Here is a 16,336-nt window from a genome sequence, read left to right on the forward strand (position 1 = left end):
ACGGGGCATATACATGATGTGTATTATGATAAAACGGTGACGAGCTGCCCCACAAACCTCTGCTTGGAGAGTAGTAAGGGACAATTAGAGAAGCCCGCGGCCGTCGCTCAGAAAAAAATGATCTTTCATTGCCTCCATTGCAGACTCCGTCCGGCCAAGGAGGTTGGTGAGGTTGTTTACTTTCAAGTTAAAGCTTTACTATTACATTTTTTTGGCGACGCCTCAGGGGCGAGCCTAATAGTATACTTTACGCCCGATTTGTAAGAATTCCCAGAATTGTACAGGCATGTTTGGAATGTGTTCGTTATTCCCTGGGGAATTTGTTTTGAAGTGGCCTGTCCCTCTGTTGAATTGGAAGTAACGGGGTTGGCAAATAGTTTGATGGAATGTTTTATCATGGATTTGTCAAATTGTATGTCTTTGATTTAATCGGGTAGTAATTACGGTTGTTTATTATAGCGTTTATTGTAATGATCTATACATGTATATATAAAGATGTTTTGTATGTAACAAGGGCGAATAATATGTTGCACATATTGTTGGTTGATTAGATGCAATTAGAATAAATGAAAATACGGATAGCTTGATGTTTTAAAAAACTTTTGTTGTTTGAATGAGTGACTCATTTGCAAGTAGCGTATATGTCATCAGTTTTGAGATAGTTGTAATGATCTTCGTTTCGAAAAAAAAGACAGCCATAGTGTGGTTATATTTTTATTCTATGAACATGATAAAAACATATCAATTTGTTTTGAAGCAATGTTGAATATTCCACCCCTTAAGACCCGGCACAGATACGGACATGTCAATGTTTTACGAGATAGAATCGATAACTGTACTATGGATGGAATAGGGGACTCTTATATTGATCTGTACATCGTTCCAAAGGCAGATAAATTACAAAATAACAGATAACTGGGTGAAACTTTACTACATTGTATTTTTCTTTTGGATTAACAAGTTAGTTGCCGTAGTGGGTCGGCATTGCACTTTAGGGAGACTTTGAGTATACACATGGAAACACTACAATGATATAGACAAAAGATATCATTGGGTACAGAGTTAAGAGGTGCTCAATTTTTTTTGCTAGTATCGTACTTACGTCATTCGTATCAAAGTGCATTCATGATCTTTTGATCAAACTGTAAGTTCTAAATATCATAATGTTATACAAGATAGAAACGTGAACAGTAATACGAATACAATTGGGGCTCCTATATTGTCCTGCACATCGTTACAAAGTCAGATGGAATACAAAATATATAACACAAAGTTGGGTGAAACTTCACTATTTCTTTTGTATTACCAAGTTTGCTGTCTTAGTGGTTCGGCATTGTATTTCAGGGCGGTTTTGGGTATACACAGGGATACAACACAATGATATATACAAAAGATATAATTATGCACAGTGACAATGTTAGCAGGTGCACAGTTTTGAGGCACAACCAGACACAGAACGTCTTGAGGAGACACTTGCATGGCTTGATATGGAATGAAGGGGTGGGGGTGTTGATTTGTGGTGTTAGGCATGGTTAGGGGAACTTGCTATTTGAGGCACAGAAAATGGCTGTCGCTATTGATGTTTTACATGTAGATATGTTATCCTGTTTCTGATAAGAGAGAACAGTATGTTACATTCCCTTTTTGCTGATAAGACTAAACTTAAGTGTTTGAAAAGCCTCCATGTAACTTGTCCTCCTGGTACGTTGCCTGGTCTGGTTGCTCCAGCCTTCCTTCATCCTCCCATCCGTATCATCTCATAACTCCTGAAAAAAAAGCTGATGAATTACTCTCAACTTTGGTTGTACAGAAGTTTCATACATTACATGCAACTAACTATTGGTTGTCAGAACGTGTAAGGGATTAATATTCCTATGATATTCGGTGGAAAATGAAAGATGGCACATGTCTATCTGATACTCTCTACGGTTACGTTGTTCAACTCTACATTTGAAAGCATTCAAGTCCGATCCAAAGGCTAGAGACGTCCTTTATACTGGACATGTAGAGAATTCAGTTGTCTGCTTGAAGTTTCTCATTATACGTTGTCTTATCGACTAACACAAATACATAAACATAATTTCTGCAACTTTGATTTAAAGTCAATGCACATTCATTCACTCACTCACTCACTCACTCACTCACTGACTTACTCACATTGATGGGTAACTGAACTGTTGGGAAAATCTGTAACTCAGGGATATTTGTGTCGGCTGAGCTTAACAGGATATATATGAATTTGTAACTTTGCAAGAAATATTGCAATGTCGAAAAGATTTCGGTACTTATCATCTCTCTCCACACCTACTTACACCTACAAATTAAACGACAGGCCACAAAACCATTTCTGGGTAAGTAAAATCTAACACGGTAAAATCTAAACGAAATCATGATCAGGTATATGGCTGGCCAGGGGTGCTACATTTCCAAATCAGTTTTCCATCAGACAGTGTGCATGACATATAGAGGACATGTCGTTAGTAACCACTGTGTTCGACAATAGAATAAATGAATTACTCCACGAAATATCGGGGTGATCAAACATAGAAACGGCAGAGTCTATGTGTACAGAAACATATGCGCCGTGCAACAGGTTCAGACCTTAAACTTTACTGACCTTCAGACCGCTATCTGAATCTCCGTCAGAGGGAAGGCGTGGTGTCGTTTCAACTTCCTGGCCTTTTCCTCGGCTCCGGACGGACGGAGGTCCATGGGGCCGGAGGTGCCCGCTTTGTGGTCTATTCTTCGCTTTCTTGAGTACCGAACCTGCTAAGCCTTCCCCTCTCTGTTCTTGTGGGGCGCTCTAATATCCCTGAGTACAACCTTAACAAAGTCAGATCGAATATCATGACAATATTTGATTTGAAAACTTACCGAGGAGTGGATGCATTTATTACGAACAGTACTACAGTCACTTTGATGGAATTTTAAAAGAAATCACGAATGCATTACCCCAGTGGATTGTTTTGGAGTAGCCCTAGAGTCAGACTGTGAAGTATTTGGACTGAAAAGGAGTGTGTGGTATTTGGACTGAAAAGGGGCGCCTTTGTTGCTTTGTATGTAAAATACATGGTTTGGAGAACTTGCTTATTTGAGACACAGAAAGTGGCTGTCGCTATTGATGTTTTACATGTAGATAATCATGCTTCTCTGTTTCTGACATAAGGAGAACATAATGTTACATTCCCTTTTTGCTGATAAGACTACAAACTAACCTGTTTGAACAGCCCCCATATGCATGTAACTTGTCCTCCTGGTACGTTGTCCGGTCTGGTTGCTCAAGACTTCCTTCATCCTCCCATCCGTATTATCTCGTAACTCCTAGCTGGAAAAAAAAGCTGATGAATTTCTCTCTTTTTTGGTTGTACAGAAGTTTCATACATGACATGCAACTAACTATTGGTTGTCAGAACATGCAAGGGATTAATATTCCTATAATATTCTTTGGAAAATGGAAGATGGCACATGTCGATTTGATACTCTCTACGGTTACGTTGTTCAACTGTACACTTGAAAGCATTTCCGATCCAAAGGCTAGAGACGTCCTTCATACTGGACATGTGGAGACTTTGTTTGCTAGAAGTTTGTCATTATACGTGGTCTTCTCCACTAACACAAATACATAAACAAAATTTCTGCAACTTTCATTTAAAATCAATACACATAAATGGGTAACTGAACTGTTGGAAAAAATCTGTAACTCAAGGATATTTGTGACGGCTGAGCTTAACAGGATATTTATGAATTTGTAAGTTTGCAAGAAATATTTGAATGTCGAAAAGATTAGGGTACTTATCACCTCTCTCTCAACCCGTGCAAAGAAGTTTGCACAAATTAAACGACAGGCCACAATGCCATTTCTGGGAAGGTAAGTAAAATCTAACAGGGTAAAATCTAAACGAAGTCATGATCAGGTATATGGCTGGCCAGCGATGCTACAATTCCAAAACAGTTTTCCATCAGGCAGTGTCCATGACATCTAGCGCTCGTTTTCATTTAAATGTACGCATTTTGTAACCTCCGTTACCGTTTGAAGTAAGGCGTTTCTGACATTCAGATTTGCACATATAGGCTGCCAACCTGTCATTCTTTTATGACGACTGAAAACTTTTTTTTGCTTTCAAAAATTACAGTTTCGCATATTATATGTGGCATATCTTAATGTCAGAAACGTCTTACTTCAAACTGCAACGGAAGTTACAAAATGTGTACATTCAAATGAGAACGAGCGATAGAAGACATGTCGTTTGTAACCACTGTATTCGACAATAGAATAAATTCAGACCGTAATTACTCCACGAAATATCGGGGTGTTCAAACATAGAAACGGTAGAGTCTATGTGTACAGAAACATATGCGCCGTGCAACAGGTTCAGACCTAAAAATTTACCAACCTTCAGTCAGACCGCTTTCTGAGTCTCCGGCCGTCAGGTGTGGGTCGTTTCAACTTCCTGGCCTTTTCCTCGGCTCCGGACGGACGGAGGTCGATGTTGAGTCCAAGGGGCCGCAGGTGCCCGCTTTGTGCCCGCTTTGTGGTCTGTTCTTTGCTTTCTTGAGTACCGAAGCTGCTAAGCACTCTGTTTTTTGTTCTTGATTGAAGATCGAAAGAATTGACGAGGAATTTTGAACAATGGATCCAACTTCTTTACACCGTCATCCTTATACATTACACAAATTGTCAAATGGCATCCTAAAAGCGTGCTTGACTGTCCGACTGTACATGTCTTTGTCCTGTTGCATACTGCTGGTTCCGCCTTGCAGTGCTCGGTTCGTTAGCGTTGCTGTGGGTACGCCCTGAGTAGGCGATTGGTTGCGCCCTGTTGTCGATTACGCCCTGCTGTCGGTGATTGGTTACGGCCATCTCTCGGTTACGCCCAGCTGTCGGCGGTTGGTTGCGCCCTGCTGTGGGCGGTCTAGAATTAAAAAGTCCCGCCCTGACATCCGAAGTGACACCCACCAGCTGGATGCCAGATGTCAACACAAATAACGGTATCCAGGCTCTATAGGATTGCTTTGTTTTTTCATACGTACCCCCAACCTGTTTTTGTTGTGTTTGCATATGTCTGTCTGTGTTTCCACATACTAGTACATATTTTGTCCAGCATAACTCAAGACATGCAAGAAGCTACGGATAAGGCACTTTGAAATTATTATTTCCATGAAAAAAATAGTTATTGGCCATGGCCTGTCTGTCTGTTTGTGTTTCCGGATTTTTGTAATCAGCATAACTGAAGAACCTCTGGATGGATTACAATGATATCTGGCATGAAGGTAGGAGATGGGAAGACGAATGTCAAGGTCGATTTGGGGCCGCCTGGTATGTGACCTTGGTACTGCAGCAGAACTTCCGTTTTTTGTATCATTTGACCTGGGCGTGCCATGATCTTGATTTTTTGGTGGCAAATAACTTGTAATGTAACGAGGAAGTGTTTTAGGTGTGGGCCTCCTAGCAGCTTGCTCTGGAGCTGCGTTCTTGTCAAAATCTTCCAAGGATGATACTAGGTAACTAATGTAAAGCCTAGGTTACACATAGCCGAACATGGCCTCCCGACTCTCCCCCGACCATGGTTGGAGTGATTCGGGAGTGATTCTGGAGCTAGCTCGGTTGGCGTTCGGCCGAGTCGGCTGGCGTTCGGCTGAGTCGGCTGGTGTTCGGCTGCGCCAGCCGAATGTTTTGAAAATTTCAAAACATTCGGCTCTGGACGTAGGGTCTGAAATGGGTCGGCTGGTGTTCGGCTGGTGTTCGGCGCGGTCGGCTAGTGCTCGGCTGGTATTCGGGATTGAGTCATTAGTAAAATTAGAACCTTAACCACGCCAGAAAGACTACTGACTTACTCCCAACTAGTTTCCAACCTACCCATAACTCACCCCAAGGCCGTAGACAAATCTCTGCTAACTAATTCTCAACCAAGTGACTACTATCGGAACGTGGGCGAATCACCCCCGACCTTCACACGACCAAAAACAAAGAAGAACACTAAAAGCAGTATTAAAGCTAGCCATGATCCGAATTCGATCTCTCGGTGATGTTAACAACATAATAGAATGGATTATTTTAATTAAAACCGAAAATGACCCCTCTTTTGAAAGTCGCTGAATATGTCCATTTAAATTCGTGAGAGGGTCTGCAATCGGCCGGGGTTTAGTCAGGAGAGATTCGGCAGTCTGCGGCTAGAGGTCGGGATGGTTGGGAGTAAGCTAGAAAGCATTCGGGGCCCATTCGGGAGTAATTCGTGTACTGGTTAGGAGATGATCGGCGCATCTTCGGCGCATGTTCGGCGCCAAAGATAGGCGTGGCCCAAAAACTGGTCAGACTGCTCCCGAACTACCGCCGACCCGAGTCGGCTAGCGTTCGGGAGCCATGTTCGGTTATGTGTAACCTATGCTTAAGGAACGACGGATTTCTATGATATTTAGTATCTAGTTTAAGCCCCGGTTACACATAACCGAACATGGCCTCCCGACTCTCCCCCGACCATGGTTAGAGTGATTCTGGAGTGTTCGGCTGCGCCAGCCGAATGTTTTGAAAATTTCAAAACATTCCAGATTCGGCTCTGGACGGAGGGACTGGAATGGATTGGCTGGTGTTCGGCGCGGTCGGCTGGTGTTCGGGTGGTGTTCGGGAGTAAGTCAGCAGTAAAATTAGAACCTTAACCACGCCAGAACCACTGCTGACTTACTTCCAACTAGTTTCCAACCTACCCATGACTCACCATACGGCCGTAGACAAATCTCTGCTAACTCATTCCCAACCAAACTGACTACTGCCAGAACAGGGCGAATCACCCAGACCTTCACACGACCAAAAACAGAGAAAAGAAAGCTAAAAGCCGTATCTAAGCTAACTGTGATCCGAATTCGATCTATTGGTGATGTTAACAACATAGCAGAATGGATTATTTTGATTAAAAATGAGAATAACCCCTCTTTTGAAAGTGGCTGAATATGTTCCATTCGTGAGAGGGTTAGCAGCCGGTCGGGAATTAGTCAGGAGAGATTCGGCTAAAGGTAGGGATGGTTGGGAGTTGGTTAGAAAGCATTCGGGGTTTGGTTGGGGGTACACCGTGTATTGGTTAGGAGATGATTGGGACATGTTCGGGGCAGATTCGACGCATGCTCGGCGCCAAAGTGTGGCCTAATTCTGGTCAGACTGCTCTCGAACTACCGCCGAGCCGAGTTGGCTAGCGTTCGGGAGCCATGTTCGGCTGTGTGTTACCGGGGCTTGTGGTGGATCCCCGGAATTTAACTGGGACACATGAAATAGGAAAGCGGTGTGCTCCTGATACACAACTTGGTTTAAGGTCACTCGAATGAACGCACATTCCATTTAATTGCACTGAATTCCAAAATCCCAAACCGGTTCCCATTCACTGCATTGTTAGTTACTCCGCATATCTGCACCGCGCATTGACACCAATGCCGGATAACTGCACCAATTTTTTTCAAAAATCTAACTAAAAAGGTGCGCTAAAAATCGACAAACGCGTACACATGAGCCGATACCTGCCGGTGTAAAGGCACAATACCACCAATATATTTAAAACTGTTTTGAGTAACAAAAGAAGGCGGGCACCATTGACAGTTACGTTGATAGGAATCGTATGGGAGGTCCCTGGCGTGTAGGCACCATTAAGAGACGTACGCCTACCAAAGGCAGCATTACGCTTTGGACAGCATGCTGTACTCAAAAAAGATTGGTCTTTACCGGTAGGTCCTGTACACTGTCTTATTACTGTGAATGCATTTAAGTTCGCAGGGATTTGATTTCGCGTTAACATTACCACGCGCGAGGAGGGGAGGCGACACCTTTATTGAATAGAAATATTCCGCCCTGTTTGAGTTATCGCAGATCTTATAATTAGGTTGCAAAACATACTTCTTCTTCCAGTTTGATACGGTCTTCGCAACATATAGATCTGCTTGGAGATTATGGCACATCTATGATCTAGAAAAGAACATATTCAAAGCAGATGTTTGGGCTCCAAGCAGATGTTTGGGCTCCAAGCAGATGTTTGGGATCAAAGCAGATAGTTGGGATCAAAGCAGATGTTTGGGATCAAAGCAGATGCAGAGAGCTCCATTGAAGACTCCTTCCGGCTATTTTCTTTTTCAAGTTTTACTCTTACATTTTTCTTGTTGCTGTCCGGGATTAGGACCGGAAGGCCAACAATAAGAAAGAAAAAATGTTATAGTAAAGCTATAACCTGACAAAGAAAACAGCCGGAAGGAGTCTGCAATGGAGGCTATGAAAGTTACGGCCGGGCTTCTCTTAGCATACTACTCTGCAAACATATGCTGGTGGAGAGTTGGTGACCTTTTTATCAAATCTCATGGAGCCCAAACATCTGCTTGGAGCCCAAACATCTGCTTGGAATATGTTCTTTCCTAGATCATAGATGTGCCATAATCTCCAAGCAGATCTATATGTTGCGAAGACCGTATCAAACTGGAAGAAGAAGTATGTTTTGCAACCTAATTATAAGATCTGCGATAACTCAAACAGGGCGGAATATTTCTATTCAATAAAGGTGTCGCCTCCCCTCCTCGCGCGTGGTAATGTTAACAGCCGTACGAATGTCCGGGTTACTAATCTTTTTATGACCGATTTCTGGCACAAACCCAGTCACCCGCGCACGTCCCAGTGGGAGGTTCGCGCCTTGGTTGAGCCAAGGAGGTTTTATGGTTGAGCCTTGTAAATGTTTTCACAATAAAAGTTTCTCTACCAGTCTCTGCGGGTCGCTGGGAAAATAGTAGAAATTGGCCAAAATCAAATAGAGTCAGCTGTATGAAGGGGGTCGGCTATGGAGATAGGGTCTGCTTGGAGCCCAAACATATACTTGGAGCCACTAACATGTGCTTTCTATATATAGATATGCCTTTCTAGCCTGAGTGTCAGCTCTTTTTTTCAGCCAGGTAGCGGGTCGTGGCGAGCGGACGTGGAAAGCTAAAAAGGGCTGGCACTCTGAGTGAGGCTTGTGCCTTTCTCGTTCTGCTCCATTGGGTGTTTGGAGCTCCGACCAGATAATAGAGGCTAAAAGCAGATGTTGGGACTCAAAGCAGATATTGGGACCTATAGATCTGCTTGGGAGCAATGGAAAATTATCTAGAAAAGCACATGGTAGTGGCTCCAAGCAGATGTTTGGGATCCATCAGATATTTGTGATCCAAGCAGATACTTGGGCTTCAAAGCAGATGTGAAGAGCTCCTAGAAGATCGATATTGGTTGAAAGATCTAGCCTCCATTTCAGACTCTTACGGCTGTTTTCTTTGTTAAGTTAAAGCTTTACCATTACATTTTTCTTCTTCTTATTGCTGTCCGGGAAGACCGAGAAGGCCAGCAATAACAAAAAAATGTAATAGTAAAGCTTTAACTTGAAAGTAAACAACCTCACCAACCTCCTTGTCCGGACGGAGTCTGCAATGGAGGCAATGAAAGATCATTTTTTTCTGAGCGACGGCCGCGGGCTTCTCTAATTGTCCCTTACTACTCTCCAAGCAGAGGTTTGTGGGGCAGCTCGTCACCGTTTTATCATAATATATGCCCCGTTTTTTGTCCGCTAGCCCCATCCAAACTAAAACCACGGGGCATATGATAAAACGGTGACGATCTGCCCCACTAACCTCTGCTTGGAGAGTAGAAGATAGTGACCTTTATATCAAATGTCCCGGGGTTTTTTTTTTGCCGCTCTCCCTACCAGGGGCATTAGTTTGTATTGTGATAAGCCAATTGGAGACAAAAAGGTGTGATTCTCTGATGGTTGTATAAAGACCACCTTGTTGTGTGATCTGCCAGAGTGTCTACAAAATCGACACAAAGGGGCTTGGAAAGTTCATGAGAGGGAATCTTCGAGTACAATCGATGTGTACGGCCGGGCAGATATTGTGTCTGTTAGTTCTCGCAAGGACATTATATCCTATATAATGTCCTTGGTTCTCGCGGGTACTTGTAGCCGCGGTCATATATGGGATTAAAACCATCGCCCATCACTGCTTTTACATAATAGACAGACCAAAACATTATTTCCGTATGGCAGTATTCCACAGAAGTACATAGTAATCCCTCCATATCCTAACCCACATAAATCTAAACATTTCAGATCTAAACAAGGCCAGACAACAATTTCAGGTTTCAAATGGATGAGAATGGGACGAATGTCACAATAGTTACACAATCGATGACAAATGCTGTACTATACTTCCCCATATTTTATCCATCAAGTCGGCTATAACATTCATGTAAATTCATATTCTGATAATGCAATGCGTCTTTACAGAAAGTATGGTGAACTGTAAACTGTCACCCGGCCCGCTGGGCGGTAAGCCACACAAGCAGCGAGCTCACGACCACCTTGATTTCCAACCAATGGCTGATCACCATGGAACGGTTGACGCGTAGTCTGGCGTCTCCGTGGTCAAGCTCCGCCCCCGACATACGGGTCCTGAGCACGTGTCCCCCCCGTTTGCATCTCCGCTCAGACCACTTCCGCCGACAGTCACTCGGCGATCACAGGGCGCGTGCCGGCCACAGCGGCCCGTTCTCTCTGAAATTTCAAGTTTTTCCAGCTCGTGTTCGTCTTCGTCCTTCAAGGTCACCGCTTCCGGCATCGCGCTAGGATCATGGCAGGTTCCAAGTGCTCACAGTCGTGCTTGTTCTCTACCCGTGAAGGGACACAAGGGACCTCATGGCGTTGGCAAGTGTCGGGTCGGACGTGCACGCTCCGAGGTCCACTACGATTCTCTGCGCCGGGACGAGAAAGTTCCCCGTTCCCTGGAGGATTTACATTTCAAGAGCCGCTCGAAGGATTTCGCAAAGGGCTTGTGGTCAAGTCTGAGCGAATACGAGGCAGAGGATAGGAAGACTGTACGCGACCTTCGGGCATTTGGACGACGATTTGATGCGGACAGTCGACAAGAGCATCGCCTATCTGTTGAGTTCACTCAATGAACGGGTTGACGCGTAGTATGGCGCACTTTCGAATATACACGAACAGAATGGTTCACAATTCAATTCATCAATTCAGACAGTATATCCCACGGCACAGTTTAAATCTGGCTAATGCTCACATAGGATATTCTAGCCAGGCATCAAAAATTGTGGCCGTACTACTTTGTACCCACACTAATACATTGTGTGCTGCGGCTTTTACAAAACATAGACTGATGACGTCACAAGAACAAGTCTATCATACACGTTGTACATAACATAAACTGATGACGTCACCAGAACGCGTCTATCGTAGACGTTATACACAACATAAACCAATGACGTAAACAGAACACGCCTATTATAAAGGTTCACTCTAGTGTACGTTACGTTAGCGCTCTGCGTTATGATAACGTAAATGACTATGTTACGTTAACGTAATGCGTTATGATAACTACGACTACGTTATGTTAACGTTGTTTGTTATAATAACTTGAAGGGCGTACATACGTTACGTTAACGTGGTACGTTAACATAACCCATTTATGTGCGTAACGTATAACTACAAAACGTGACGTCTACGTAGATACGATATTTTGCCACGACATATGTATGTCACGTTTAGTACGTGACGTATATGCCTTATGTGACGTATGACCTGTTATACGTGACGTTTGGACGAGAAATCGTACGTTTTTTATGTAGGTAATTTTGACACGGAAATTGCAAAACCATATGTATGTCACGTATCCGTACGTTCCGGCATACGTGACGTAGGCCTTTCATACGTGACGTATTGACCCCCAATACGTCACGTATAAACGACAAAACGTGACGTTTTTTACGTACGTAATTTTGACACGGAAATGATGCCATAGGTAGCATACATGGAGCGGAGTTTAAACCTTTCAATGTCAGGGAAAATTAGATCCGGGTGGTACAAGCAGAGAGGGTACTGACCGGGTTACGTGGTAAAGCAATACAGGAAGAAACATACATTAATTGGTAAAACCAAACATACGTTGAAAACCAAATTTCTCGAACATCAACGACCGAGTTTTTCCAATTCAGAAGCATATCCAAAAATAGTTTTCGGGACAAAGTCAAAATTCTAGATTCGAAGCCAGATTTCTTTACAAGAGTAGAGAAAGAAGCAGTGTACATTCGGGCACTCCGTCGAGCACTGACCAGAGACGGGGGGCGACACAGATTATCTGGCACGTTGGTGCAGTCACGTGTCTCCAACGTCACGAGGCTGCAGTAGACTGATACATACCGTCAGCAGAAAATTTTGTAAATCCTAATTATTTCCTTGCTAGTTATATAAAGTTTAGCCTTTTCATAATTTCATTCATCAACACATATGAATTTTACTGTCAGTGTACCGTATTAAACTACAGACGATAGACAGATATGTAATGTTTATTAGATGTGCTTCAAAAGAATAGGGTGCCTTTATGAAAGAGCAGTCTATTAATCAAGGCCACATTTCTACTGATTGTGATCACTCAGGGAGAGTTTTAAAGCAGTACGTCTCACGAAAGCAAAGACAGACGTAGAGTATGAACGCGTTTCTTGAACCCGTTGATTAGATGGGACTCCAATGTTAAGAGATTGCATGCTTTATTGCGATGGGTCAATAGAATTAAAGAACTTGATTCCATCTGGTCCCTTCAAGTCCAAAGGCAATTATCGGCTTCCTACACGGGAATTATGTACTCATTGCCTTCCACTCAAACGTTTAACCTGCGGGTTAGCTTATCACTACAATCCGCCGCACTTCCTTCGTTTGATAATGTCAGTTTATGAATAACATTCACAATCGATTACATACCATGACGTACGGTGGGGAAAACTGAAAAGAGAAATTTTTCGCCTGAACTTTGAAATAATGGAAGGTTTCTGACAAGTCAATATTTAGGAGACGGTACGCTTGTGTTGGACGGCGTATCCGATTGAAGGACCTAATTGGTATTTTTACAGCCATATATATATATAGGTACATATGGTAAAACTTAAGCCTGTAACGTCAACGTACAGTGAACTATCTTCTGTGTGCTACATAATTTTACTTTATACATATAGCTAGCGTTTATATAAAGCTAACCTTGCAGAATCCATCTACATTACAAAATGGTCAAAGTTTTTGCCTGATATGTTGTTCTGTCGGTTTTACGTCAATACTAAACGTCAATGAAAATGAAAAATGGTATTGAACTGTACGTGTATTTTGGTTTACGGTTGGTGGCATCAATGTTATCTAAATACGTACACTGTAGACTAGACCCATCTTCCTACAGGGTGGTAGACGCCATTTTATATGCTTCAAAAGCTTTATTATGCACTATCAAGGAGGATATGGTCAGAGAACAAGCACAATCAAGTTCACTCCTCCGGCTAAATGTGAACTAGAATATTCCATGTTGCAGGTAAGTTTTCTTTCATTGCATTTAGATAACATTCTAATTTCCTTTCTGTAAACGATAAAAGTAAAAAGTGCGGACCATAATTGCCTGTGGGCCGGTTGTGAATATTTCCCCCGTGGTTAGTCTTGCGGTGTGGGTGTTTAGTGTCGATAACTTGTAGCGGGGGCGGTAAATTCTGTACATGGGACTGTCTGGAGCACTTTACCAACATGAGGGTGGTTAAAGGGCATCGATTAAGCAGTATAGGCGAGAAGCTCCGGTCTTTTAATTGATCAAATGTAGGAAAATCTTCGCGGCAATGTTGCCTGCGGCGACGCCGAGTCTCGTGACATTTTCTGGTGTGTTTGCCAAAAATGAGACCGGCAGCAGCAGAGGTAGATAAGGTGTAAGTAGTAAGGTTACGAATTTGTAGTAGAAGCCCCCCTCCAAAGTAAACATGAATTATGAAACGTACAATCTTTCTATATTGACAAATGAATCACTATAGCTAGTGCTGAATTTATATATTTGAAACGTATCTTTGGAATGTTTGGCACGATATCAGTCATCATTGGTTCCTCAGGGTTACGAATATGCAATAAATAAATATACATTGTCAGCTTTGTATTTAAAAAAAGGCAAATCTGCACTGTTTAGGAATCTAATTTGTTGAGCAAGTCATCGTTAGTAGCGCGCGGAGTCCAGTGGTAAGTGACCCTGCCTCTGAGCCAAGAAGTCGTGAATTCGTCGGTCACCCGACATGCACGCTACTATAAAGGCTTGCAGCCCTTAGGATGTTAAGAGGCTGTGGTCCACTGATCATTGTGCTTGTCGAAAAGAACTAGGGGAATTTCCCTGCTACAATGAACCTGTAAATACTGTGCAAAACGTCTGTCTTCTCTATCACGACCAGTGGAAGATTAGTTCATACATTCGTTGAGTTCATTCTAGCTAAACTGGTTCGAGATAACTTTCACGTTCACGGAGTCGGTGCACCCTTCCCCCTCCCACTGTGGCCGCCACTGTTGCGGTTATATAACGTTACCTCCGATCCCGTGACTACCAAGGCCATAGAAGTGTGAGTGTTCCACAGGGAAGGGGGTGGCAGTAGTGGTTTACCTGTGAGTGACACTGACATACCAGGAACGCCAAGGGATGTTGGTGGGAGCGTTCTGAATAATATCTAAAAGTAAACCCCAGATGTATACAGTACAAGGATGCGGTTCATCTATTTGCCAATAGATCTGATTTACCTTTTCTATCTTTGAATGCAATTCAATCTCTACATGCTGACGTAGACGTTTCGAGTGACATCCAGCACTCTTCTTCAGCGTTACTAGAATAAACTGGCAGAACGAATCAATACTAGTACATCTAACTGGAAAAACCGGTTGAACATGTTCAAGTCACTAACTTCTAAGGATCGTATGCAAGTGTCACCGAAATGTAAATCATGTAGGGATACGTTTCCAAACGTCCGGAAGTAATCTCCGAATCTTATCCAGTGGTAGAGATTGAATTGTATATAAATATTGTAATACCTGGATGTCTAACCTTCATGAACATACCTTGTTTGGCAAATCGAGCTGTTGGGTTACCAACTCAGCGCAGAATCAGCTAGTCTACCGGTGTGCCCTTGGAATGCATCAGTGTGCTCTTAAAACCGTGACCCATGCCGGCAAACATTGCCAATTTCAGCCTTTGTTTGTAGTATTGGATAAGAGGATTTGCGTTTTGTTTGACTCTCTTTTTCAATCAGTTGTGCTGTTGTTCGGGTGAATGGGTGAGCGAACAAACTCGAGTCGATTTTTATTACTTTCCCTGAAGGAGGAAAATTCACCTTGGTGAATCCGTTGGTGATTGGAATTTTAAACCGGCGCTGTAAAGGATACGTTCTGATGATCTAAAACATAAAAATAATGACCATAGCATAGATTAGAATGTCTCTCATTGTTTCGTCCCTGAAGGACGAATTTCACGTTGGTGAATCCGTTGGTGATTTGAATTTCAAACCGGCGCTATGAAGGATACGTTCTGGCGGGCAAAGTGATCATCTGATACATAAAAATAATGACCATGGCATAGCTTAAAATGTCTCCCATTGTCTTTTCCCTGAAGGACGAAATTCAAGTTGGTGAACCCGTTGGTGATTTGAATTTTAAACCGACGCTGTGAAGGATACGTTTTGGCGACCAAAGTTCTTATCGTCTAATACATAAAAATTATGACCATAGAGGAGATTAGATTGTCTCTACTGGGAGAAGTGCTGTGCAAAGTTAACAAATATCTGTCACATCTGAGTGTTCTCTGGCGGCACGTTAAAAGCGTGATAAATCCTGATCTAAACTTTCTTTCAATTCCGATGACCAGGGCGGGACAGAATGGTAAGTGAAACTTTGGCAAATCTTCAAGTTTTCCCCAACAATGGGAGATACCAGTAAGGCTGACCTATGTAGAAAGCATTATCAAACGGTAAATGCTTTTTTTTAAAGTCTAAAATGGTGCAATCTTTGGCTGCTATCTATTCTTGCACATCTAGTCCACCCATTAGGATCTATTTTCACAATTATTTCCTCAACGGCCTTCACCGACATCCATTTACTTGAAATCGGTATTTCAGTCTTTTCGAAAATAACGGGGCAACTATCTGCACTACTATTTTGAAAATGGGGCACGTAAACCTCACTAAACTACATTGTACTTATTTTTACCATTAGTGAACAGGAAAGGGATAGATGCCAAGATCTGATGAGATTTCTCTCTTCATTGACGTCAAGTTCATTGGGGATACAGAAAGTTTAAAACGCATATCATTCCTGTAATCTAAGATACAAGCGTAAATAAGTTATAAGATGTTTCTTTAATGAAGTCAACTCTAGACCTTGTGTGCTCAGATCCCCATGTCAGAGATACAGATCTGATAGATGAGTTTGTATTCTGCTCGTCCTTCTCTGATGTCAATAGAACGCACGGAGACGAAACAGGAGGAAATCCCCATCGACCTTGA

At 42.7% G+C, this 16,336-nt stretch overlaps 1 long non-coding RNA gene across 1 annotated transcript; it reads right to left on the reverse strand.

The window, feature by feature from the left end:
* Positions 1-701: 701 nt before the first annotated feature.
* LOC136444662 (uncharacterized) lies at positions 702-6,387 on the reverse strand. The gene is made up of 3 exons (XR_010757300.1): positions 4,395-6,387; positions 2,618-3,325; positions 702-1,766 (listed from the first exon to the last, which is right to left on the reverse strand). It is a non-coding gene; the product is annotated as an uncharacterized lncRNA (long non-coding RNA).
* Positions 6,388-16,336: the final 9,949 nt, after the last annotated feature.

The sequence above is a fragment of the Branchiostoma lanceolatum genome, chromosome 11 (assembly GCF_035083965.1).
Source record: "Branchiostoma lanceolatum isolate klBraLanc5 chromosome 11, klBraLanc5.hap2, whole genome shotgun sequence".
Classification (NCBI taxonomy): Eukaryota; Metazoa; Chordata; class Leptocardii; order Amphioxiformes; family Branchiostomatidae; genus Branchiostoma; species Branchiostoma lanceolatum.